Source organism: Terrapene carolina, unplaced genomic scaffold (genome assembly GCF_002925995.2).
Source record: "Terrapene carolina triunguis isolate 2854851 unplaced genomic scaffold, T_m_triunguis-2.0 Scaffold194, whole genome shotgun sequence".
Classification (NCBI taxonomy): Eukaryota; Metazoa; Chordata; order Testudines; family Emydidae; genus Terrapene; species Terrapene triunguis.
Genome location: NW_020664545.1, coordinates 1,030,104 through 1,040,957, shown reverse-complemented (window position 1 = coordinate 1,040,957; position 10,854 = coordinate 1,030,104).

The following is a 10,854-nucleotide window of genomic DNA, read 5'->3' as shown; positions in this document are numbered from 1 at the left end:
CATTTGGAAGAATATGTTCTTCTGGTGGATGTTTTCCTTCTTTGTATCAGGATTTCCAGGATCTGTCAGGAGCAGTCCCCTGTCCACCGTGCTCAGCACCCAAGCGCCATGCACTCAGGTGCGGTGGGTCTGGATGGAATATCTGGCCATGGTGCTGTGAGATCAGATCCAGGTGGTCCGGGAGCTGGTTTGGAGGCTGAATGGCCATTTGTGGTAGATCCATCAGCCAGAACTGCCTCAGCCAATACAGAGCCACCAGAATGATCATGACCATGTCCCTTTGGATCGTGGCAATCACTCTTAGAATCAGGAGAACTGGTGGGAATGCGTACAGCAAACCTCTCTTCTCCTGTAGGGGAAAGGTGTCTAGTAGTGACCCTGGATTCAGGCCTCCTCTCATGCAAAAGTTCTGGCATTTGGCATTGTCCTTGGTGGCCAATAACTCTATCCTGGGGAGGAACCCCACTGACAGAATATCACTTCTGGGATGATCTGTGCAAGGACTATTCCTGGTTGGTCACTGATTATCTGCTCAGGAATTCTGCTAAGCTGTTGCTGACTCCTTGGAGATGAAGGATCTTTGGCAACCCCTGTTCCAGTGGCTCGTTTCCAAATCCAGGCTGTGTCGGTGGCACCCCTGGCTCTCTGCGGGGCTGTTCTAGCAGCCATTTGGCCCTCTCTGACGATCTCCCTTAGCTCTTCCCCTTTCTATAGGGAATGCTACAGAACACCAAGGGTCACCCTTTCCCCTGTTAGGAAGTTACACTCTGCAAACAGGGCCTGACAGTTTGCCACTCAGAATGGCAGCAAAGCAGATGAGTAGCTTTGTGCCCAAGAAGGGGTCCCTGCCCTGGCGTGTGCCGTTCAGCAATTGTAACTTCTCTTTCACTAAAGATCCCATCAGCCGGGCCCATTGACCATGCGGATGAGTCTGTTGCAGGCTGGGGCAGTGTTTAAAACCACCGGATTTTGAGTCTGCCAGAGCAGCAGGTGAAGGCACCTCCCCCCCTGTACAGGAGAGTCTCTTTTTCCTTTCTGGGGGGAGGGGAGGCATCCAAATTAAAGAGCTAAAGAACGAGGAGGGTAAAAGACAGACTTCTTCACCAATTACTTCGAAAAAGGAAGAGCGTGAAGCTCCATTGGAGCCATGGGCCGGACACATGCTGGATTCCATTGCCTGGAACTGAGCGAGGGTCATGGCCACTCCACCCTCTGTGCCCTCGCATGGGAGCACACGGTGGCACAGGGTGCTACGGGACCCCAATGGTCACTGCTATTCATAAAAAGCCACGTTCCTGTGCACGAAGCCCATGCACCTCTACAATGGGATCCAAACGGACACATGCTCAAAGAGCACCAAGTTCCTGCTCTTTCAAGGGTCAAAAACCCAGAGGCAGATGGTTACTAATGGCCCTAGCAATGTGCCAAAAATGTATCAATTCCTGTTCTTCAGTCAGTGAAGGAAGAATGTAGTGAGTCTGGGCTACACTGGAGCTACCCAATCGGATGATAGCGACGCTGCAATGTTATTAAACATTGGATTTTCATGTCTGAAGGATTCCAGTTACAAGTTTCTCAGTAAAAGGGCCCTGTAGGGGCAGATTTAGAACAGAGCCGAGCGAACCTGTTTGCTAGCTCTGAATTGTTCTGTGCTACTCTGGGAAATTGCTCTGTGTATCTGGAATCTCCTAGCCTGTCTCCGCCAGTACAAACTGGTTCTAGCTTCCTCACATAACACACACACAGAGTCTGACTTCTGAGCCAAGGAAGCCAGGCTTCCTTACATGCTGCAAGAGAGAGAGATTAGCTCTGCTGTATCACTGACGTCTATACCCACAGATTATGGGTGGGGCAGCCAAATGGGTCCTTCCCCCATCAGTTCAGAATCAGGACTGTAAACAACAGTGGAGATGCTGCAGTTTCCTCAGTTGTTTATACATGTCTCTGAGTTTAGTAAGTGGTGGTTTAAAACTCCTTCCCTAGTGTTTGTGTTTGAAATTAGACACATGGAGCCAGGCAGTAAACAAAACCGAACACTGGGTCCATTACCCAATACCGAGATCGGCTAATGATTTCCATCCATCTGGCCACATCCTGCCAACTTGGAGGAAATCAAACAACAAGAGCAAGTCAGACGAGCTCTTTGGAATCGATCCCAGAGGGGTTCTCAGGAAGCACCACACTTTCCCAGAATCAGAGGCTGTCTCCATCGCCGAAGTCTTGTTGCCCACTCAGTGCTAACACTGTACATTGCACAGTCATAGAAACGATTTCCAAAGCCCCAGACTCCACAGTGTGCTAAAGGGCCCTGGGAACGGCACAAACAATAACGAGTAGGCATTCGTTTGGCTGCAAGTCAATGACTTCTGAGCTACCTGCAATGCACAAATGGATATGACCTGGCCATCAACAAGTTTAGGCTTGAAATTATGTGAAGGCTTCTAACCCCTGCAGGAGTGAAGTTCTGGAACAAGGTCCCCAGGGGACCAGTGAGGGCAAAAAAATGAACTGTCTTGAAGCCGGAGCTTGATAAATTTATGGAGGGGACGGTATGAAGGGACTGTCTACAATGGTATGTGGCTGATCCGCCTGGCCATGTTCTTAAGAGCAGGGGATGGCCCTGATGTCTCAAGCTGCGTGAGTTACTCCTGAGTACCCGGTGACTGCTCTGTGTGCCTCTGCAGCCCGTGCACTGACAGCGTGTAACTGCCTGTCCTGTCCAGGGCTTTGAGATCCCTGGAATGTCCAGTGTTGCAGAAAATCCCACTACTCCTGAATCATACTTTTGTCTGTTAGCATTTCAGCTAGCGGGGTAGGAAGGAGGCACCATGCAATTCAAACTGATAGGATTGTTCCTATGGCCACCAGTGCCCGAAGATTTGCTCATCTCCATGGTGATTCTGAGTAACTGAAGTCCAGTGCAAGCTACTGGAGGGAGAGAAGGAGCATTCACTCTTCCGGGGTTTGTTGTATGGGAGCCCTATGGGATAACACCAAGACATTCTTGCTTCTGGACCCAAAGAGCAGCTCTGTGTAAGCTTCTCTCTCACCAACAAGGAAATTGGTCCAATACAAGATATTACCTCAACCACCTTGTCTCTCTAATATCCTGGGACCGACAGGGCTACAACACTAAATTCTTTGAGGCAGGGACTGTGCCTTCGTATCCCTTTGGACAGCGTGTATTCAGGGAGGAGTACATGAATACAAATAGCCAGGTAACCCCTAGCTCCCCAGTACTGCCCTGCACTGTCAAAATGGACATGAGCCAGCCTACGTCCTGGGGTGGTGGGACTCTGGACCAGAGACAAGTGCTACCCAATGAGTCACAGGCAGCCTGGGTGAGTCAGTGTCTTCCTTTACATTGTTTCTTATTCATCGAGACAAGCAAGTAGGCAGCTTTAACCTTGCTTCAGAGACACATCAAAGAGAAAACCGCTCCCGCTATAGACGGAGGGCCATGCTGCCCAGCCCTGCAGCAACAAAAGCAAGGCTCTAGCTGCACACCCTGGTTGCTACCTCGTCACCTCTCTACCAGAGCAGGGCCCTTGATTCAATACATGTTTTCCATGTGAAAGTGGATGGCGTGTTTCATGCAAAGAAGGAGAATGTGGGTCAGTGGGTTGAAGGCAGTGAAAGGGCTTCCCGTCTCCAGAAAGTGTTAGCAGCCAGCCGGTTCTGCTGGTGGCTGTGTCTTACCACAGACTTCTGAACCAGGAAGTATCATAATGCTTGTTTTCGCAGTTTGATTTGCAACTAGAACACCTGGCAGAAGCAAATAATAACAACCCCACAGTAAAGAGTCTGTTGCAATGCAGATATCCACCGCCAACCCTGCCTCAACTGAGCCATGCTCTTAGCAACAACCCATATTTAGCAAGGCCAATGAACACAGGCTCTAAGCAGATGCCCCTAGCGAGTGTGCGAATCAGTCACGGAGCTGGAGACTTCCTCTGTTCTCAGACAGCAGCCTGCCCTCTATGAATCAGTTCCTAAATGAACTGCCTTTAAAAAGGTAGAAGCCAAATTGAATAGTTTAACTCCCTCGTGCACAGATCCTTTTCCAACATTACAGTCTGGAGTCATTCGGGAATAGGAGGGAAAGATTAGCACAGATTTAATGCTGAGGAGGGAAAGAGAAAAGCGATCTGCTCTCCACCCTGCTGCTGGAGAGAGCAGCCAGGCAGAGCTGGAAGTAAATAAAATCTGTTGCAAGAAAGAGACAGTCCAATCATGGCCCGATCACAGCACAGGGATCCAGAACCCCCGAGTCCAAAGGCCTGTTCAGACCCTGGGCAAGTCACTGAGGGTACATCTACACTGTAAAAAACCCAGACCTGTGCAGCAGCCAGTCTCACAGCCTGGATACTGACTGAGGCTCATACACCCAATGGGGCTAAACCTAGCAGTGCAGACATTGCCACTGGGGCTGGAGCCTGGGCTCTGAGACCCACCCCTCTCGCCAGGTTTCAGAGCCTGGGTTCCAGCCCAAGTGCCAAGTCTGCACTGCCACTTTTCACGCTATAGCGCAAGCCCAAGTCAATTGATCCAGGCTCTGAGACTTGGTGCCACAGGGTTTTTTTTTGCAGTGTAGACGTACCCTTAACCTTTCAGCGTCAGCTTCTCCATGGGGGATAACGGCACCTACTGACAAGGATGAGGCTAGGATTCCTGTTTTTAATGATAATATTAATCTCTTGACTATAAAAACAACATTGACCCTCAGGCTGCAAGTAACCTGTGCCCGAGGGAACATCCTCCCTTCCAGCAGACGCCAGACGCAGGTGCCAGTCTGTATACAAAAGAGAAGGATTCTTGTGCAGGTAGCATTCTTACCACTACCAAATAAATAAATACAGTCAAACCCCATCTTACAAATGGGGTGGAAGCTGGTCGGGGACAATGGAAATACTACTAAACCCCTCTAGGTCTTCTGCTCATCTCACCTCCTAAATAGGCCTGGCACGCTGCAAAGAGTTTTGAAGTTTGCATGCAACACACTCACATCCTTTGCTCTTGTGTTGGCAAAACCAGGCTGAACACTTGAGAGCTGGCATGCCTCCCGCAGCACATGGGCCTCTCACATATCTATCCTGAAGGGTAGAGTCTGCTCTCTCCTCTCTGCAGAGCACTTCAAGAAATGCAGATAAAGTGCTGATGACCATAGGCCTGAGGAGTGATTCCAGTTTGGGGAAGTGAGTTCAACCCAAAGGTCAAGCAGCTCTTCACTTCAAGATTTAGAACAAAACTCAGAGATAGTAGGGCCAGAAAATACCAGACCGGATGAGCCAATCTGATCTCCTTGCACTTCGCAGGGTTTCTCCCGACCTCATCCCCACCAATACCTGATCTAGCCTGTTCTTGTATTTTTGCCGAGAGAGTGCTGTTTCTGCCTCCCTCCATTCCATTGCCTAATTACTTTTGCAGTTAAGGACTTTTTCCTACTATATAGCATGTTTTTCCTTCCTTAGCTCCAAGCCATAGGAAAGCAGAAGTGAATATTATGATGTTGAGGCCCAGTGGATGCTGGAGGGGAAAGACCAGCTTGATGCCAGATAGTTATTGGAAAGAGTAACTAACTTGAAAACAAGCTCTAGTGCAGAACAGGATTATCTACTGGGCAAACAGCCACAAACCCAGTGAAGTAAACTGTGTAACCTGCTCAGGAGAGAATTAAATGTTGATACAGCAGTTGATTTGACTTAATCTTTGGGAAAACAAATCAATCCCTAGGATTTTTTTTTTAAGCAGCCTTTAAGCACTGCCACTTAAACAGGGGAACTGCATGTACAGTATTCTGCATATACAGAGCAAAATGCCACACTGGCTTCACAAAAAGCCATAACAATTCTTTTTCAGCACAGCATACTTTAGCTACATTCTCATCACCATATTTCAAGGCTCATAAGAGCTGGATGGAAGAAGAGGAGAGGAAAGTTATTCATTTAGCACCCAGTATGCCGGGCTCTCTACGACCCACAAAGAAGGCATGAGCCCTGCTCCCAGAGATTTACAATCTAGAGAGACAACGCAACTCAGACACATCCTGCTCTGGCGTCCAAACGAAGTCTAATCTGAAGAGAAATTGCCCACTTGGGCCAGTTTTTCATGAGATCTCTCAGTGTCCCAGAAGCCCTAAATTATCCTGTTTTTTTATTTCATTAGTCAAAATTTGTTTTGTTTTTAATCAACTACACTATGTTTATTCAAGACCCATCGCTACACTGAATAGAATTTGTTCTGTGTTTATTAGAAACAGTCCAGCAACTTGACTGTTCAATGTGAGATCGGTGTTTGGAGTGAAAAGTCAGAGAAGCACAGATGCTATTGAAAGCTGTTCTCTTGCTCAGGTGTGAATGTTAACAACACAACACCAAGTTATCAGATAAAAATCCTCCACTCTGAGAAATACACCTGGCGCTGTTGATTCAGACTCGGGCAATACCAACAACAGCATTTACAACTCAAAACATACTTTATCACTATTTTGCAACCCTTAAAAATGGCATCATCACAACAATGTCCTAGTTTCTTATTTTGCAAATACAGTCACCTAATCTCAAGCATTGACTGGGCTAAAAAAACAAATGAGAACCAATCAATTCTTTCAACTAAATGTTTACTAGTTTTCTTACAAGTCTGTATTCTTTTAATGGAAAGTTACTTACCTATGTACATATTTAGTGTTTATTTCCTCTAAGAACATTTTATAATTGCAACAGGGCCCTGCAGGGTGTGGATTAAAGTGCAGTCATTCATACCTAGCTGCTCTGATGGAGCACTGACAATGGAACTGTATTATAACCACACCCTGCCATGTCTTATTGCTGAATGAAGCAAGGCCTCCACATCTCAATGTCTGGCCATGCAATAATGATGGGAAAGATTCTTCCTTACTGTATCAAAGGGGTAGCCGTGTTAGTCTGGATCTGTAAAAGCAGCAAAGAGTCCTGTGGCACCTTATAGACTAACAGACGTATAGGAGCATGAGCTTTCGTGGGTGAATGATGCATCCGAAGAAGTGGGTATTCACCCATGAAAGCTCATGCTCCTGTATGTCTGTTAGTCTATAACAGGGGTCGGCAACGTTTGGCACGCGGCTCGTCAGGGTAAGCACCCTAGCGGGCCGGGCCAGTTTATTTACCTGCTGATGCAGCAGGTTTGGCCGATCGCAGCCCCCACTGGCTGCGGTTCGCCGTCCCGGGCCAATGGGGGCGGCGGGAAGCCGCGCGGGCGAGGGATGTGCTGGCCGCGGCTTCCGGACGCCCCGGCTAGCCCCGGGACAGCGAACCACGGCTAGTTTGGGCCGCGATCGGCCGAACCTGCCGCATCAGCAGGTAAATAAACTGGCCCGGCCCGCTAGGGTGCTTACCCTGACGAGCCGCATGCCAAACGTTGCCGACCCCTGGTCTATAAGGTGCCACAGGACTCTTTGTTCCTTACTGTAGTGACACACACAGTTTTCAAAGGCCCTGGGATGATTTTAGCCCTGCTGTGATTTCTAATGGGGTGAGTTGAAGATGTCTAGCGCCCGAAGAGCTCTGTGTACTCGAAAGCTAATCTCTTTCAACAGCAGATGGTCCAATAAAAGATGTTACCTCACCCACCTTGTCTCTTGAGCACCAGTGGTGTGAGCGGTAGCAGTGTTTGTAATGGTCACTGGTGTTTTTAGCCATGTGTTGATCGAATCCTGCCTCTCTAATCAAGACTCTCTTTAGCCTATGGTAGTCTGTGATTGGTTTATGCCCGGAAGCAGGACAGCTTATATCTCTTATTATCCATGCAAACATTTAACCTATCTTAAATCCCTCTAAGCTTTTGCTGTCAGTGGGAACAGGGTGATAAATGCCCGATGGTAGGACGCCTGGCCTTTTATCAGCTTTACGTTTGCTGCCCTCAAGTTGCATAGGTGTCGGGCCAGAAGGGATGTTCTATGGAGAGTGAGTAAGGGGGCCAGATCTACTTTCTCTCCAACATAACATTTTTTCTGCACACCTCTAAAATGCCCTCTCTTATTCCTTTCCTTTCTAAGCAGCCCATCCCCACTTTATCCCAGTGGAGGGCGCCCAGTTGCATTATAACAACTGTCATGTTATTCTCTGCCCCGTTCCTTATTCACCCCAACCTCTTGTTCTGCACATGGCGCTAAGCTTCCTATGGAGCCGTTCAACATGGCATCCAACCCCTTATCCTAAGTGCTGTTGGCAGTGCCCACCCATCTCAGCTCTGGCTTCCCTCTCCTGGCCTCACCAGAGACCCTGCTCCGGATACGTTCCTCAGCCCCGGCCGTAAGGGCTAGAGGCCTGCCTGCATCCCACCCCTCTGTCCATCACACTGCCCAGGGTCCCAGACAGAGCAGCACCAGTGGAGGAAGGGCCGTGCCAGATGTGGAAGACTCCAAAGGGTATTTATGATTTGGAGTTGCCCTCTGCTCCCCAGATGGAGATGGGAGAGACACGCGGGTGCTTGGGAGCCTGGGAAATGGGGAGAGTCCTGGGCAATTTGGGAAGCTGAGCAGCTTGGAGTACGTGGCATTGGCCAGCCTTGAATCCCACCTGCCCTGGTGCTGCCCATTCGCCTGGCCCCAGGCTGCCCTTTGCAGTCCCTCACAGCCCTCCCCACTTTTCACCAACCTACATCATTGGAGGCACTCTGCAAATGTTGCCATCTCCCGGCTCACCCCCAGTTCCACATCACTGACAAAATAACTCCGTGGTGGCCTGCTCCCCATACCTCTCAAACGGCTCCTGCCCATCTATGGAATGAAACACACAAGCCCTAGGGTGAGGAGCCCCAAACAAATTATACCCCAAGCAGCTGAGGGGTTCATGCTTTTAGTGCAAAAAAACTCCTCCTCCTACAATATCAGCTTCATGAGTCTTCACTTCTAATAGGAATGTTCAGTCTCAGGACTACAGTTGTACCATTTCTGCAGCCAGCCACTCTCTCTGCTGCATAGATCAGGGTCTTGCAGCCAGGGCTTTGGCAGGCAGCTTCACACAGTGTGGAAAGCCGGGGATATTTCTTGAGCTGAGCTGTTACATTATAAAACAAGGGTGTGTGAGCCAAGCAGTTGCCTCCACACAGGGAAAACAGGAGGGGCAGCCTTGCCTTGGTATTTATTCCTGGGACTTTCTGTGGCTATTTATTGAAACAACTGTGACCATAACAGCTGTGACCCTAGTTTCCACTCCGCATCTCAAAAACAAAGCAAGCCCCAGGAGATGCTCAAAGTGTATCTCACCAACTCCCGCTATCAGATTATCTCCCAGGAAAGGACATGCTGCCCTATCAACGCACACATGCCTCTTGATTCACCTCTGGCTGTTTCCAGAGGTTTGCACCATAAACATATTTTGCTCCCTCTGCTAAACAGGGGTGGATTAAGGCTAAAGAAGACACGAGAGAAACTTTGAGCTCCCCTGTGCCCCAAGACTCTGTCTTCGACTCTCTCCTCCCCCTGCCTGATGGAGATTTGTCTTTCGCCCACTCCCAATTCCTTGATTTTGCTCCAGGTGAAGTTTCTCAGGCCCCTCCCTGCAGGGGACTGTCCCAGCTCATAGCAGGGAGCTGCATCTCTGCCCCTTACCATGATGTATCCATGTGATACGACCGGCAGCTCTTTTATCTCGATCCGAGAGGTCTTCCGTGAGACCTCTCCGGGCTGCCGGTCTTCTACCAGGACCTCCTCCGGACCTGGAAACTGTTCTCAGCAACCAGGTCCGTGGCGGCCACCGTGGGGGCAGATCTCCTCGTGGAGCCCCTGCTACACAACCCCCAGCTCCGTGTGCAGGTGGCGGAGTCCCCCGCGGTGCGCCAGAGGTTGGTCCTGGCAGAAGTCACCAGAGTCGGAGACCTCCTGGACTACGAACGGGGAGACTGGCTGGATCCCCTGACGCTTGCTCGGCGCATGGGGCTCTCCAGGCCTTGTACTCCCCGGCGCGTACTTCAGGAGGTGAGGGCCGCTTTGCCGCCCGCTGCTCGCGTCTACCTCGACCGGGTCCTGCGCGAGGGCACGCCCCGCCCACCCTCCACCCCTGGTCCTCCGGACCTTTTTATCGGGCCCCTGCCCCGTGGACCCAACCGGCCCCCCCGCCCCTTCTCCGTGAGCCAGCTGCACGATTTGCAGCCGGTTCGTTTCCTGACCGCGCCAAGGAAACATCTATACACGCTCGTGCTCCACACCCTTCACTTCCTCACCCTCGTGTCCCGCCCCGATACAAAATGGCGGGACCTCCTACCACCTGTTGAGGGTGAGGAGCCCCGGTGGGCCAGCCTATATTCCACCCTGGTCCTGAGGCCCGCCGAGGATATCAGCTGGCGGCTCCTTCATGGGGCCGTGAGCACGGGCGTGTACTTGGCGCGGTTTACCCCTGTCCCAGACACCTGTCCTTTCTGCGACGTGAGGGAGACCCTGGCTCACGTTTACTTGGAGTGCGCCAGGTTGCAGCCCCTACACCGGCTCCTCATCAATATTATGTTGCATTTTTGGTTGCACTTTTCCCCTCACCTTCTCATTTACGCACTCCCTATCCGTGGCCACACGAAGTCACGGGACCTGCTGGTCAACTTCCTCTTGGCCCTGGCTAAACTGGCCATTTATAAAACCAGGGAGCGGAGGTTGGCCGATGGAGGTTCCTGTGACTGTGGGGCCTGTTTCCGATCCTCTGTCCGTTCACGTATCCGGGCAGAGTTCCTCTGGGCGGCGTCCACTGGCTCCCTTGACACCGTTGAGGAACAGTGGGCGCTGTCCGGGGTTCTCTGCTCGGTGTCCCCGTCAGGCTCCCTTCTTTTGACCCTTTGACCGCACTCCTGTCCCTGTTTTTACATTAGTTGTCCCCCGTAATGATTTGA